This window comes from Neoarius graeffei, chromosome 2, assembly GCF_027579695.1.
Source record: "Neoarius graeffei isolate fNeoGra1 chromosome 2, fNeoGra1.pri, whole genome shotgun sequence".
In the NCBI taxonomy this organism is placed as follows: domain Eukaryota; kingdom Metazoa; phylum Chordata; class Actinopteri; order Siluriformes; family Ariidae; genus Neoarius; species Neoarius graeffei.
The window spans coordinates 54196554-54213010 of record NC_083570.1 but is presented as its reverse complement, the minus strand read 5'-3'; the positions used below and the strand labels follow the sequence as shown (position 1 = coordinate 54213010).

The window sequence follows — 16457 nt, the reverse complement described above, 5'->3', positions numbered from 1 at the left end:
ACTCTGTTCTAAATTACACCTAAGGCTACATCCACACGACAACGGCAACGAGATTTTTTTTTAAAAAATATCGCGTCCACATGGGCAACGGATCAGTAAAATATCAGGTACATATGGCAACGCAACACTTGCTGAAAATCATGCAATACACATGCCACACCTCTACGTGCGCTGTAAGACGGTCCCATCGGAGACACCAGAACAATAGAAGAAGTAGACGCATGCGCATAAACCCCTTCTTCTGTAGCATCAGCCACATAAAGTTTTGATTATTAATCAGTAGCGTAAAACGAAAGATGCGGAAAGAGGAATGAATGGGGGTAGATGGAAGCCGGTACGCCAACATTCTGACATCCTCCAGAATTCTTTAATGGTCCGGAATAAATTGAATGCTACACGTTGATGGATTACTTTGTTTTTCTACGCCCTTTTTGAGAAATGCATTGTCGGACTTAAACCAACATCTGAAGAGGTGAGATCACTCCTTTTTTTTCCCTATTTTTGCTGGCGGGATTGTTTTTGTTTTTGGAAAGCGTACGGGCGGTGCGCGGTTTGGTTATACTGCTTACGCAGTGTTTGGACTAAAGACTCTGCCCTAAGGGCTATTCTCTCACTCTCTCTCTCTCACTTTGCACCATTACACACTCGCATCAAATTCGTTACACTTCTACCCGGCGTGAAGCACTGACAGTCATGTGGTTGTGACGTCATCGTAAACAAATCTACTCATCCAGACGACTTTGCAACGGCGCCGTAACCAGATTTTTCCACTCTGGAACCCGTTCTCAAAAGATTTCGTTTTGGGGCACCCAAAACGCCGGTGCCGTGTGGACGCCAGGCCGAAACGATAAACAATTTTATCAGATTCACCTGAATCCGTTGCCGTGTGGACAGGGCCTGAATTTCATCATAATTTGTAATTATTTTACAAAAATAAATGGTATTTTTCTGGGCTAAAAATTTTAGCTTTAAATGAGTTTGGAAAATTTTAGGAAAATAACATTCCTTGTTTGAGATGTTGCAAAATAAACATCAGTATACACACACACACGTCTATTGATTGATTGATTGATTGATTGATTGATTGATTGATTGATTGATTGATTTAGTTAATAATATGATCAGTAAACTTTGTTACTCATGTCAACTATGTTACTTTGACATTGACTTTAATATTACACAATTTTCTTTTATTCTTAAATGCTTAAATACTGGGCTAAATGTGTATTTAGTGCAATGCCGGGGTGGCCCTATATTTAGCCGGGACCATCCCCGGCCCTAACCATCAATGGTGGCCTGCTTGGAGCATGGGGAAAATAATTTTCACTAATTTTGGTCACTGATCTTATCCTTGCATTAATCATCAATTCAACTGCACTCTGCATTTTCACATGGCAGCCCAGACGCCGACAGCATCGCAGCAGATTAAATAGGCGCTACCAAATAAGGAAATTCTCCCCTCCCCTCTATTGCAGTTGGTTTGGTCCAAGACTCCTCCTCTGTATTGCGGGGAACTTAAACAACATTGGCGCGAAACAGCGCGCGTCAGTGATGGACGGCAGAAAGAGGCCAGGTGGAACCGAAAGGGCGAAGCTTAAAAAAAGGAAGGAGGTGGCAGCAAAATGTGCCAAATTGACAGATATGTTCTCAAGACCAGCTGGTAGGTTACGAAAGATATGGAGTATGATAACCATGTTTGTCGATTTTATCAGTCTATGCTAGGCCTATAATGTGTCGATAGTTTGCGATGTCAATTCAGCTTTTTGATGTCATGTGAAATCTCGCAATTTACACGGTATAGATGTGGTGTATGTCTTAATTCTAAGAAGAACCGGACATTGCTTTACATTATTAACAATTTTAGATGAACAGGTCCCAAATGTGCTGTTGCACGTTATTTCCTCATCCAGCCTATTTCATCTCGCTGTCACACTGTGCATTTCCACAGGCGTGCGCACATTGTGGTTATGAACAAGAGTTGGGCTATTTAAGGTACGACGTTTGTAATGTAAAATATAGCATAGAGGGGAAAAACATGATAGGTCGTAGAATAAATCTTGCTAATAATTTAACACAACCACAAATAAATAAATAAATAAATAAATAACGAACAAACTAAATAAATAAATAAATAAAGTGTGTTATGTTATTCAGCAGCATAGACAAACTCTCAATGAAATGTTTCTGTAGCCTCAGAGCAGATGCAGTCTGAAGGAGAATGCAGTGCCAGTAGGCATTGAGAGACCAGGACCACAGAGGAAACAGGTAGCAAGAGTTATTTAGGAGAGAAATACAGTACACTAAATCATGAAAATAATTTGACACAATCACAATTAAAAAAACATATAGTGTGTTGTTCAGTGACATAGACAAACCCTTTATGAAATGTTTCTGTAGCCTCAGATGAGCAGATGCAGTTTGAAGGAGAATGCAGTAGGCACGAAGAGGCCAGGACCACAGAGGAAACAGGTAGCAAGATTTAAAATGAACTAATAGCTGAAAATACATCAAAATGAGCCCACCGGAAATAGGTAATCACTGTTTAATCAATAATTGTCCATATGCATGACTTCTATTTTTAATTGCTATCATATAGATGAGTCAGATGGTGAGAGGGAGGCTTGAGGGACCATTGAGGCAGCAGCAGTGCAGCAGGAGATCCCACAGGCAGCTGATAGTGTAGATGAGGAGCCATTTGATTATTTTTCACGTCCTCAAAGGCAAGACCTACACATGTTTTTTAGTTTCCATCCTCAGCAGCCCAAAACACTCCCTGTAGCTAAAGTGTTTTACAACAAGCAAGGCACCAACTGCAAATGGTTGACGTTCAGTGACAAAACAGAGTCACTGTATTGTTCTGTTTGTTACCTGTTTGTTAATTGTTTGACCCAAACAATTTTGCAGAGGTGAGAGCAAAAGGAATCCCCAGTACTACACTCCAAGAGATAAGCAAGTGTGTACTGAGGTTTGATGACAGAGCAACTGTTAGTAGATTGCATGACGAGCTGTATAGCCTGGCATCCCAGTGGGAGAGACTGAAAAGGTCTCCTCTGGAGGATTACGTTGTCAGGACAGGAAGAGAGGTCACGCAGACAGATGAGGAGGGTAGTGGACTTTCATACATGGAGCCAGAATTTGAGCTGGAGAGCAGGACATGCTCTGCTTGCAAAAACTGTGTTCTCTGTGTTTACTTGACCCTCACACAATACAATCTCCTCACAGATGCTTACCATGTAATCGGGCTGGCATATAAGTTTCTGTTGACCCTTTCAACCACTCAGGTTGCGTGCGAGCGGAGTTTCTCTGCCTTAAAATGTGTAAAAACTAGGCTACGAAGCTCAAATGTCACAGGAGCTCCTTGAGGCATTCATGCTAATGTATGCCGAAAAGGAAATTCTAATGTCCATTGATAATGACATTGTCATCAACAAACTTGCAGAGAGAAGTGCTTTGCTGAAGAGACTTTTGATGTTTTAACATCCTAAATATGTGTCGTGAAGCTACAGTTATTCTAATGTCCATAGATAATGACATTGTCATCAACAAACTTGCAGAGAGAAGTGCTTTGCTGAAGAGGCTTTTGATGTTTTAACATCCTAAATATGTGTAGTGAAGCTACAGCAGAACACCAGCAGTTTGATTGGTTAAATAACTGTACAAACAACTTTTATTCTTAATTTTTATCTTTCGTTTTATGTTAATTTGAATTATAACCTATACTGTTAAAGTGAAGTTAAGTGAAGTTTACCTGAATTTAAACAAAATAAAAAGCATTGTGAAAGAACAGTTATTTGTTTTATCTTTTTTAATGTACTCAAATTCCTCCTCCATTTCAAAGTGGCCTGAATGTGAATTAAACTCCCGGACTGAAAACAGGGCCCACTCCGGCCCTGATTGAGACCCCGTCCACACATAGCCGGGTATCTGCTAAATCGAAGATATTTTTCTACGTTTTGGCCTGTCATCCACATGAAAACACATCAAAAACGAATATTTAAAAAAACTCCGGGCAAAGTGAAGATTTTTGAATACTCCGTGTATGCCTTTTCGTGTAGACAGAGATAACCGGAGTTTTGCGTTTTAGAACGTCACAATCTGCGCCAAAAAAATGACAACAAATCTGCCCTGACGTCAAACGTGCGACCTTTGTTTACTGCAGAAGCCAGATTAAGCATGGACAAAGAGTAATGGATCGGAGTAGTGCCTTGAAAGCGTTAATTATTGTGCAGGTGCTATTTACATGTTTAATTTTAGAAGCCCAACTACTGCTCCAAAAACAGGGTCAATATGTCCACATATTTGCTTTGACAAGATTCCCAATCAACGTTTTCTTGCGTCTTTTGAAGTTTATACTCCAAAATTGTGTTTAGAAGCAATTCTGTCTCCGAGTCTGTCCAGACGAACGAGCTTGGCGCCATGTTTTATGTTTAGGCGGAAGTAACGCCAACAGAGGGCTATTCTGATGTGATTAGGGGGTAGGATTTGGGGAAATAGCCATCTACAGGTTTGGAATGCTTATGAATGTGATTGAAAACGCAGATGTTCGGTTATGTGTGGAAGGGATTTTTTTCGAAGACGAGGTGGTGTGGATAAAACATTTTTATAAACAGAGGGGGGGGGAAATGTTCGGTTTTAAAAATACCCGGCTACATGTGTACATGGCCTTAGTGTGTGCATGATACTAACTAAAACACTGTACAACCTTAAGCTTCAAATCAGGTCCAGATATGAATAATGATTTATGATAAAACATAACCCAAGCCTAAGGATCAATTTGAATAACACAAACCCAGTTTCACCAGAGGAAAAAAAAATCTTATTTATAACTGATTAATTACAAACCTTTCTGGATAGACAAAACAATGTTTAAAGATGAAGTTTATTTGAAGTGTAATGCAGTCTCTGAGTCTGAAATCACATACATTTGGATGTATCCTCACTAGATGCATCAAATAAATGTTATAGGTAATTTAGGTTATAAATGTAGAGCAGCATGTTTCTTTGGAATTGGACTGGAATCTTTTAATGTGATTTTCTATGTTTATACTTTTGCAGTTAAGTGGAGTTTAAAACGATTTATACAGCAGTTAGTTCCTGCTCATTAATCTGATGGGATGAGAGACATTCCAAGATTTTGTATAACCACATTGGGATGTTTTACTGTGTGTATCATTCCACATCTCTGTGTTCACCATGTACAACCCTGATTCCAGAAAAGTTGGGACAAAGTACAAATTGTAAATAAAAACGGAATGCAATGATGTGGAAGTTTCAAAATTCCATATTTTATTCAGAATAGAACATAGATGACATATCAAATGTTTAAACTGAGAAGATGTATCATTTAAAGAGAAAAATTAGGTGATTTTAAATTTCATGACAACAACACATCTCAAAAAAGTTGGGACAAGGCCATGTTTACCACTGTGAGACATCCCCTTTTCTCTTTACAACAGTCTGTAAACGTCTGGGGACTGAGGAGACAAGTTGCTCAAGTTTAGGGATAGGAATGTTAACCCATTCTTGTCTAATGTAGGATTCTAGTTGCTCAACTGTCTTAGGTCTTTTTTGTCGTATCTTCCGTTTTATGATGCGCCAAATGTTTTCTATGGGTGAAAGATCTGGACTGCAGGCTGGCCAGTTCAGTACCCGGACCCTTCTTCTACGCAGCCATGATGCTGTAATTGATGCAGTATGTGGTTTGGCATTGTCACGTTGGAAAATGCAAGGTCTTCCCTGAAAGAGATGTCGTCTGGATGGGAGCATATGTTGCTCTAGAACCTGGATATACCTTTCAGCATTGATGGTGTCTTTCCAGATGTGTAAGCTGCCCATGCCACACGCACTAATGCAACCCCATACCATCAGAGATGCAGGCTTCTGAACTGAGCGCTGAGAACAACTTGGGTCGTCCTTCTCCTCTTTAGTCCGAATAACACGGTGTCTCTGATTTCCATAAAGAACTTCAAATTTTGATTCGTCTGACCACAGAACAGTTTTCCATTTTGCCACAGTCCATTAATGAGCCTTGGCCCAGAGAAGACGTCTGCGCTTCTGGATCATGTTTAGATACGGCTTCTTCTTTGAACTATAGAGTTTTAGCTGGCAACGGCGGATGGCACGGTGAATTGTGTTCATGGATAATGTTCTCTGGAAATATTCCTGAGTCCATTTTGTGATTTCCAATACAGAAGCATGCCTGTATGTGATGCAGTGCCATCTAAGGGCCCGAAGATCACGCGCACCCAGTATGGTTTTCCGGTCTTGACCCTTACGCACAGAGATTCTTCCAGATTCTCTGAATCTTTTGATGATATTATGCACTGTAGATGATGATATGTTCAAACTCTTTGCAATTTTACACTGTCGAACTCCTTTCTGATATTGCTCCACTATTTGTCGGCGCAGAATTAGGGGGATTGGTGATCCTCTTCCCATCTTTACTTCTGAGAGCCGCTGCCACTCCAAGATGCTCTTTTTATACCCAGTCATGTTAATGACCTATTGCCAATTGACCTAATGAGTTGCAATTTGGTCCTCCAGCTGTTCCTTTTTTGTACCTTTAACTTTTCCAGCCTCTTATTGCCCCTGTCCCAACTTTTCTGAGATGTGTTGCTGTCATGAAATTTCAAATGAGCCAATATTTGGCATGAAATTTCAAAATGTCTCACTTTCAATATTTGATATGTTGTCTATGTTCTATTGTGAATACAATATCAGTTTTTGAGATTTGTAAATTATTGCATTCCGTTTTTATTTACAATTTGTACTTTTTCCCAACTTTTTTGGAATCGGGGTTGTAAAATTCCACTTCTAGCAACAGTTAAAGGTGCTGACTGCAAAGTTGAATTCTGGGTAAAATGTTTTATTTATATTGCTGTTGGAGTTTCGAGATGTTTCGCTGCTGCACACACCATGTATCCTATGTGTAAATGTTTTGCCAAGATAAAAAGCGTCCCGCATTTTATGATTCTAGAGATTGCAGAAGCAACTGAGCAACAATATCATGTGACCACTGTGGGGCCTACTTCTAACCAAAACAAGTCAGCATGGATAAACATGGCAGACGCTGCTCTCTCGTCAGCTAAAAGCCAGCAGAAAAGAAAAGGAAAGCCTGCCTAGTGAGTGCAACTGCAAGATAGAGCAAGGTTACAGGACATGTCATTTTTCTGGACAAATAACTAAATCATTCTAGCTAGTTCTTAGCTATCTTAGCCTTAGAATATATGGGCTCGACTCCACGGTAGCGAGTATGGAGTCAGACACCTAATGTTTTGATCTTACAGAGAAATAATCGATAACACAAAAGCAGTAACTGAGGAAAGATATATTCATCTTTTGTTTCAGTGATCTATTCACAAATGTTAACCACAAATTACATACCTGTGACTCAAAACTCTCCGAGGTCAATGCAGAGTCATGATGTCTTCTGCGCATCGCCATCTTGGTGTGACCCAGTTCCATAGTTATGCTAATTAGTTAAAGCTCCTCGCATTCAGCTATTTCTGTAGGGCCATACTGTTTACCTCAAGAGGTAGGGAAATGGTCCCAAAACAGAGAAACACGATCCTCAGCACATCAATATGATCACATCTCGTCTGCATGATATTGTTCTTGCGAGACATAGGAAAATGCCATGCACAATAAAAAAAAAAAATGTATTTCTGATGACTTTGTAGTCAGCACATTTAACTGAAACTGCTACTACAGTAGAGTTTGCAACATCAACAGATACAGCAAGCAATACATTTTTAGGAATATTACTTATCAGATGAAGATTAAACAGAAAGAAGTGAAGCCAATTTCACTAAATGTAGCTTTAACAGAAATGTACACATCAATGTCAGCCCAATGAGCAGTAAGCTGGCCAGCTGATAAGCCATCAGTTAGTGTGGCTTTTTTGGGATCTATTTTCATTAGCAGAATAAAAATAGGCAAAGGAGTTGGCCATATTGTGTAAGCTTATTAATATTAATTTCTTGTTTGTATATCTGTTGTCATCTCATCTCATTACCTCTAGCCGCTTTATCCTGTTCTACAGGGTCACAGGCAAGCTGGAGCCTATCCCAGCTGACTACGGGCGAAAGGCGGGGTACACCCTGGACAAGTCGCCAGGTCACCACAGGGCTGACACATAGACACAGACAACCATTCACACTCACACCTACGGTCAATTTAGAGTCACCAGTTAACCTAACCTGCATGTCTTTGGACTGTGGGGGAAACCGGAGCACCCGGAGGAAACCCACGCGGACACTGGGAGAACATGCAAACTCCGCACAGAAAGGCCCTCGCCGGCCACGGGGCTCGAACCCGGACCTTCTTGCTGTGAGGCTACAGCGCTAACCACCACACCACCGTGCTGCCCTATATCTGTTGTATAAAAGCAAAATTGTGCAGTTATACCTTGGATGACTGATGAAGTATGCAAAATGCTAAAGGCATGGAACTCAGCCTTCAAGTCTGGCGATGAGAAGGCACTGAGAACAGCGAGATCCAACTTGAACCGTGTCATCAGACTAGCAAAGCGTGTTCACAGTCAAAAAATCCATGACTTTTTCCACGACACCGCTAACACCAGGGATATTTGGCAAGGCATACGGGCTATCACAAACTACAGGATAGCCCCTCCCGAGTGTGATGATGACATGGACTTCCTCAATGAACTCAATAACTTCTTTGGGAGGTTTGAGGCACTAAATAGCACTCCTGTGAAGAAAGCTGTTCCCCATCAGGATGAAAAGGCACTCCATCTTGATACAGCTGAGGTGCGGAGGACTCTGAGGGGAGTCAACACACAGAAGGCCCCAGGCCCCGATAATATTCCTGGTCAGGTGCTCAGGAAATGTGCAAACCAGCCTACAGAGAGGAGGTGGAGCAGCTGGTGGGCTAGTGCAGAGAAAACAACCTGACCCTGAATGTGGACAAAACCAAAGAGATCACTGTTGACTTTAGGAAGAACCAGCCCAGCCATACTCCACTTCTCAACAACACAGCTGTGGAGGTGGTCAATAGCAGCAAGTTCCTGGGGGTGCACATCACAGACAACTTCACCTGGTCTGTGAACACCGCATTACTGGTCAAGAAGGCACAGCAGCATCTGCACTTCCTGCGTAGGATGAGGAGAGCCCACCTGCCCCCACCCATCCTTACTATATTCTACAGAAGCACCATAGAGAGCGTTCTGACCAGCTGCATCTCTGTGTGGTGTGGAGGCTGCAGTGCCTCTGACTGAAAGAATGTCAGGAGAGTGGTGAGGACAGCAGAGAAAATCATGGGGACTTCTCTTCCCTCCATTCATGACATCGCACCTAAGCGCTGCATGTCCTGAACCAGAAACAACATCAGTGACCCCTCACACCCTCACTATGGACTGTTCTCCCTCCTGGCCTCTGGAAAGAGGTTCCGCAGCATTCGGTGCAGGACCACCAGGTTCTGTACCAGCTTTTTCCCCCAGGTCACCAGACTGCTGAATTCTAAATCCAAACTCGAAATCAAACTGAAATCTAAACTTCTATTTATACTTGAATAATTCCTAATTCCACAGGTCACTTTGTACTATTGCACTTTATAATATTTTTGTTGCTACTTTAATATACTTTTATATTTAATTCTGTGCTGAGTCAAATTGCAATGAAATTTCGTTCTGTGTACACTTGTTGCATGCTGAATGGCAATAAAGGTTGTCTATCTTATACTGAATAATGACAAAGCTGTGATTAGCTACAACTATGCTGAATCACAGCTGTACTGATATTTGGTATAAATTCACTATTGCTGGTGTGATATTGCTTAAATATACCACAATTCTCGACTCTGATTGGTCAGAAGGTGTGCATTATATAACAGATAATGTACAGCGAGCCGGTCATGATTGTGAAATAAACTCTGACAGGGTGATCCACAACCCTGATGCCAACCATCCGCCTGAAGGGGTTTATTTTGCAAATAAATGTTTATAAATGTGATAACACTTCAATTAAAAGATTTTAATTTAATGCTTATAAACAGACTTTATAGTCAACTTTGGGCAGCACGGTGGTGTAGTGGTTAGCACTGTCACCTCACAGCAAGAAGGTCCGGGTTCGAGCCCCGTGGCCAGTGAGGGCCTTTCTGTGTGGAGTTTGCATGTTCTCCCCGTGTCCGCGTGGGTTTCCTCTGGGTGCTCCGGTTTCCCCCACAGTCCAAAGACATGCAGGTTAGGTTAACTGGTGACTCTAAATTGACCGTAGGTGTGAATGTGAGTGTGAATGGTTGTCTGTGTCAGCCCTGTGATGACCTGGCGACTTGTCCAGGGTGTACCCCGCCTTTCGCCCGTAGTCAGCTGGGATAGGCTCCAGCTTGCCTGCGACCCTGTAGAACAGGATAAAGCGGCTAGAGATAATGAGATGAGATGAGATTAGGTACACTGTATAAGACAAAAACTGAAATAATCTCAGTTGAAATAGTAAAAGAGCCGTTCAAAAAATGATCATAGACTGAACTGGAAAAGGGAAAAACAATAACAGTGAAGAGGAGCGTTATAAAGATATGTAAGGAATGTGGTTAAAGTTGAGAAAATAAGAGGAGGTTATGAAAGAATTGAAAAAAAGTCAGGAGATACTTTTCTTGGGACAAATTTGATTGGATACAACAGTTTAACTCATAAACCGAATATATGCGATGGGAGTGGTAATATGGCGGCAAGATGGCTTCACTCTGACTAGCCTTTGAGCTCTTCAGAGTTTTTTGTTAATGTGCTGTTTGACAAACTAAAATGCATAACTGTTAACATGATAGCGTTTAAGTTAACATAGTTTAGTTTAATACTTACAAATAGTTTATTATTCCTAAAGAAAGACTTACTGCTAAACTATAATCCTTAAAGTAACAAATTGAGTGGATGAATGCTATAATCCAGGGCTTTTCAAAGTGTGGGGCGCAATGTGAGGAAAAATAAACCAGAATAAGTTACTATTGCGGACATTTAGCGAACTTCAGCTAGCCTTTGCCAGAGACAAAATGGATCGATTTGTAGTACCTAAAGCTACAGTGAGTGAGGAGACAGAGTCTGGGCCAAGCAAAAAAAAAAAAGAAGGAAGTATGACCACGATTATTTAAAGTTTGGATTTTCATGGACTGGATCTGAAGATGCTCTACTGCCACAGTGTGTTGTCTGCCAAGAGGTGCTAGCTAACGATGCTATGAGATGTTTAAAATGTGTAAAAGTCAAGTCAAGTTTATTGTCAAATATGCTATACATGTTCGACATACAGCACAGATGAAATTTCAGTCCTCTCTGACCCACGGTGCAAACAGGCAATGCAATAAATAAAAATAGAATAATTGAAAAAAAACAATATAAACAGTATAAACACTCTAGATAGGAACTGGACATAGACTAAACACTCAGACAAACAATATAAACAGCATAAATAACCAGTATAAACACTAGATAAGAACAAGACATAGACTAAACACTCAGACAATATAAACAGTGTAAACACTAAATAAGAACTACACACAGACTAAACACTCAAACAGACAATATAAACAGTATAAACACTCTAGATATGAACTAGACATAGACCAAACACTCATATACACTACCGTTCAAAAGTTTGAGGTCACTTTGAAATGTCCTTATTTTTGAAAGAAAAGCACTGTTCTTTTCAATGAAGATCACTTTAAACTAATCAGAAATCCACTCTATACATTGCTAATGTGGTAAATGACTATTCTAGCTGCTGTTTTTTGGTGCAATATCTCCATAGGTGTATAGAGGCCCATTTCCAGCAACTCTCACTCCAGTGTTCTAATGGTACAATGTGTTTGCTCATTGCCTCAGAAGGCTAATGGATGATTAGAAAACCCTTGTACAATCATGTTAGCACAGCTGAAAACAGTTGAGCTCTTTAGAGAAGCTATAAAACTGACCTCCCTTTGAGCAGATTGAGGCTACATCCACACGACAACGGCAATGAGATTTTTTTTTTTAAATATCGCGTCCACATGGGCAACGGATCAGTAAAATATCAGGTTCATATGGCAAAGCAACGCTTGCTGAAAACGATGCAATACACATGCCACACCTCTACATGCGCTGTAAGACGGTCCCATCGGAGACACCAGAACAATAAAAGTAGATGCATGCGCATAACTGCGCATGCACACAGTGACTATCCCTGTCACTGTCACACGCACACACTTTCTCACTCCCTATCCTACGGATATAGTCCCTTTAAATCACGTGCTCATTTTTTGAATGGAGACGCGGAAAGAGGAATGAATGGGGGTAGATGGAAGCCCCATTCGCCAACATTCTGATATCCTCCAGAATTCTTTAATGGTCCGGAATAAATTGAATGCTACACGTTGATGGATTACTTTGTTCTTCTACGCCCTTTTTGAGGAATGTATTGTCGGACTTAAACCAACATCTGAAGAGATGAGATTGCTCCTTTTTTTCCCCTATTTTTGCTGGCGGGATTGACTCTGCCCTAAGGGCTATTCTCTCACTCTCTCTCTCACTTTGCACCATTACACAATAAATATTCACAGTGAAAATATTTTGTAAGCGCATTTCATGAACCAAGTTATAGGATTTGTTGACAACTCGCATCGAGTTCGTTACACTTCTACCCGGCGTGAAGCACATGTGGTTGTGACGTCATCGTAAACAAATCCATTCTACTCATCCAGACGACTTCGCAACGGCTCCGTTGCCAGGTTTTTCCACTCTGCAACCCGTTCTCAAAAGATTTCGTTTTGGGGCACCCAAAACGCCGGTGCTGTGTGGACGCCAGGCCGAAACGATAAACAATTTTATCAGATTCACCTGAATCCGTTGCCATGTGGACAGGGCCTGAGTTTCTGGAGCATCACATTTGTGGGGTCGATTAAATGCTCAAAATGGCCAGAAAAATGTCTTGACTATATTTTCTATTCATTTTACAACTTCATCTCATCATCTCTAGCCGATTTATCCTGTTCTACAGGGTCGCAGGCAAGCTGGAGCCTATCCCAGCTGACTCCGGGCAAAAGGCGGGGTACACCAGGGCGGGGACAAGTCGCCAGGTCATCACAGGGCTGACACATAGACACAGACAACCATTCACACCTACGCTCAATTTAGAGTCACCAGTTAACCTAACCTGCATGTCTTTGGACTGTGGGGGAAACCGGAGCACCCGGAGGAAACCCATGCGGACACGGGGAGAACATGCAAACTCCACACAGAGAGGCCCTCACCGGCCACAGGGCTCGAACCTGGACCTTCTTGCTGTGAGGCGACAGCGCTAACCACTACACCACCGTGCCGCCCATTTTACAACTTATGGTGGTAAATAAAAGTGTGACTTTTCATGGAAAACACAAAATTGTCTGGGTGACCCCAAACTTTTGAACGGTAGTGTACACACACACACATAAATTGGTTCAAATAACCAAACAGTCAAGGGCACTTGAGGTATAGCAGGTAAACATGAAATAAGCAGTATAAACAAACTAGCAGCTGTTAAGGTGAGGTAGTGCGGAATAGTGCAAATGGGCGAGGTAAAGTGAGATGTACGGTCCCTGAGTTCAGTGTGTTAATGAACGATGAGATGTGTGTGTGTTGGGGAGGGAACTGTCAGGATGACGTCAGATGCTGAAGGGGGGGCAGGGGGGTGTGCGAGCAGAATCTGTGGCAGGGGGTAGGAGGGGCAGAACAGGGAGGGAGTTGAGCCTCCTGACCGCCTGGTGAAGGTACAAGATGTTTTAAATGCGTAAAAAAAAAAAAGATGTTTTCAAAAAGCACAGATGTTTAAAATGTGTAAAAGAAAAAAAAAATGTGTACAACAACCATTTTTTAAAAACACGAATGGAACATTAAGTATAGCAACATAAATTGCCAGGGGGGCGCTGTTGTTTATTTGCTCTCGTGTTCACACGGCACAGCATCCATGCTTACACCGGTGTAAATTTTGTGGAGCGTTCACACGTCACAACCCTGCTTACTAGAGAGAAGCGTGTTAGCACCGGTGCAGCCCCAATATGCGCATGCGTGAAAATGTACTTCCTCTTCCCGGTTGTCATGGCATCACCAAGCGCCGGGAAAACAACGTGGATGAAGACAGTGTCTTCAAGACACGCAGTTCTGTTGTTGTTAATATTCGCCATTTTGGAAGCGCAAAATACCAGGATGCAAATTATGCAATGCCCGTACTCTCCTCACGCGTAGCGAGTCTACAGGCCAATTTATGCTGACAACCCAGTCCTCGCAGACAGTGTCTGCGTAGCCCCCCCCACCTTCGCAGACGCTCTGCGCGCACCTCCCAAAAATTGTGACCACCGCAGAAGCCTCGCAGACAAGAGGGCTCTGATTGGTCCACTCTACATCCGCTGTACACGCACTTCCGCTTCCCTACTTTCCCGGTTTGTTTTGTTTTCACGACCGGCATTTTTAAAAACACGAGCGAAGATGGAGCAGCACGAAGAGCGGTTGATTGAGGAAGTGCGTACATCTATATGACTCCAGTTCTAGTCATTATAAGTAACCGGAGGATAAACACTCCACTAACCACACCCACCAACTACTCCTAGCGACTTCGCGCCCCCTTGCGTTGTGCCGGTGAATAACATCGCGCACGCCTATTACTCCCCGCTCAACGATAAATTACAACTGTCTGCGAAAAGCTATCTGCGAAAGCCTTGTCGCAAGAGCATGCAGAGGCCTTCAGACGTCCCATTTTATATCGGTGCTGCCCCGCAAACTAGCATTTACTCCGGAGTAAATTTCTTAAACCACCTCCCGAGCAGGGTTAGATTTGCACCGGTTTAAGCAGCTTTCAGGGGCGACACCGGTATAACTTTGTACCGTGTAGTGGTGTGTCGTTCACGAACGAACCGTTCTTTTTGAACGAGTCTTCGAAGTGAACGGCTAGAACTAGTTCGCGCTGCCTCTCGTTCTCGGTCGTTGGCGAATCAGCAGTCTCTGCTCGCCGGCAGCAGGGCGCTCGCTGAATCTCGGTCGTTGGCGAATCAGCAGGATCTGTTCAGTAGCAGAAGGGCGTCCAACTTGCATTTTGATCTGTGCAGAGCAGCGCCACTTTACTTCTTTAAGGGCTATCTGAGCCCTATTATCAGAGCGTTGACACATGCCAGGTCTTTAGTTTACAATTTAGAGCTCTCACTCAGCAATACATTTCAGTTCACAGCGAACGAGCTCAGCAGTTCGCGAACGAACGAACAGCCAGCAGCCAGCCTGCCTGCCTGCTGCCATACTGGGCTGGGCGCATAGCAACGGTTTCCATGACTGTGATAAACAATGAAGAACGTGGCTCTGGAGATCGCGGCATACTGTGTTCGTTTTTTTTAATGTTAATGCAATTTGTAATAAAGTGGTTTGTTCTTTGTAATGAGCGTTGCTGTTGAATATGAGCAAAATGGGTGTTACTTAATGGGTTTGAACAACTGCATGAAACAGTCTGCAATGCATAATGCAAAGGATAATGTTTTTCTTCCATCTTTTTCTCAAGCACATTGTAATGTATGAAAATCTATTGTGGATGGCACCTCTGCCGCCTCTCGTTCACTCAAGATGAACTAAACTTCGGACGACAGCCATTGTTGTGCCACTTTGGTGTGACGTCATCAAAATGAACGCGTGAACGAACTGACCGACATGAACGAACTGGCGGAAATGAATCGCCATGTCCCACCAACAGGTGTGAACGCTCTACCGGGGCAGCCCCGGTGCTAAGCTACCGTGCTAACACTACTTAAGAGAAGGTTCCTTCTACTCCTTCAAAACCACCCCACCTGCTATGATCTATTTTTAACCAGTGTATCAGTCTCCATAGAGACCGTCAAAAATTGCCATCGCCGACTATATTTCAAGTCGTCAAGGCGGGGTATTGGGTAAAGTTTTCAACTAGCAATAATCGCGCCTCGGATAAACCTCATAGGCTACGATACTGCCACTGCGCAAAGCTGGAGACCGCTCCCCCTCACACAGGATAGGAATACAACTGATTAACAAACTCGCTGACGGTAAAACAGGAAATAACCATATAATCAAAACATACACACCAGCCTAATAGTGTACTTTATACCAACTCAATATACACAGACTAGACACGCTGATCACTGAATGAACCATTAAATAATTTAACAAAAAGAAAAAATATACTTCTAGAAATTTCCGCAATGCATTATGGGAGACGAGCAAGACGAAGGTAGGAGCCAATCAGAAACGAGAGTGTTTTTGAAGGACGTTTCTGTAACTATTGGGCCGAACTGAATCACAACATACACCGCTGAATCAGGGATGTTTTCTGACTTACTTAGAAACATAATTAGCCGATTTCAGCTTTGCACTGTCGTGTAAACCCTTCCTGATAGCCGCTGTGACGTCATTACGAAAACAGACAGTGCATGTGACAAGACGAGAGATATTTTTAATGTTTTAAGAAAGTATGTATTGATACTAAAATCTG

At 42.3% G+C, this 16457-nt stretch overlaps 1 non-coding gene across 1 annotated transcript; it reads right to left on the bottom strand.

The window, feature by feature from the left end:
* Window positions 1-15812: 15812 nt before the first annotated feature.
* LOC132882294 (U4 spliceosomal RNA) lies at window positions 15813-15953 on the bottom strand. Its single transcript, XR_009654162.1, has one exon. It is a non-coding gene; the product is annotated as a U4 spliceosomal RNA (small nuclear RNA).
* Window positions 15954-16457: the final 504 nt, after the last annotated feature.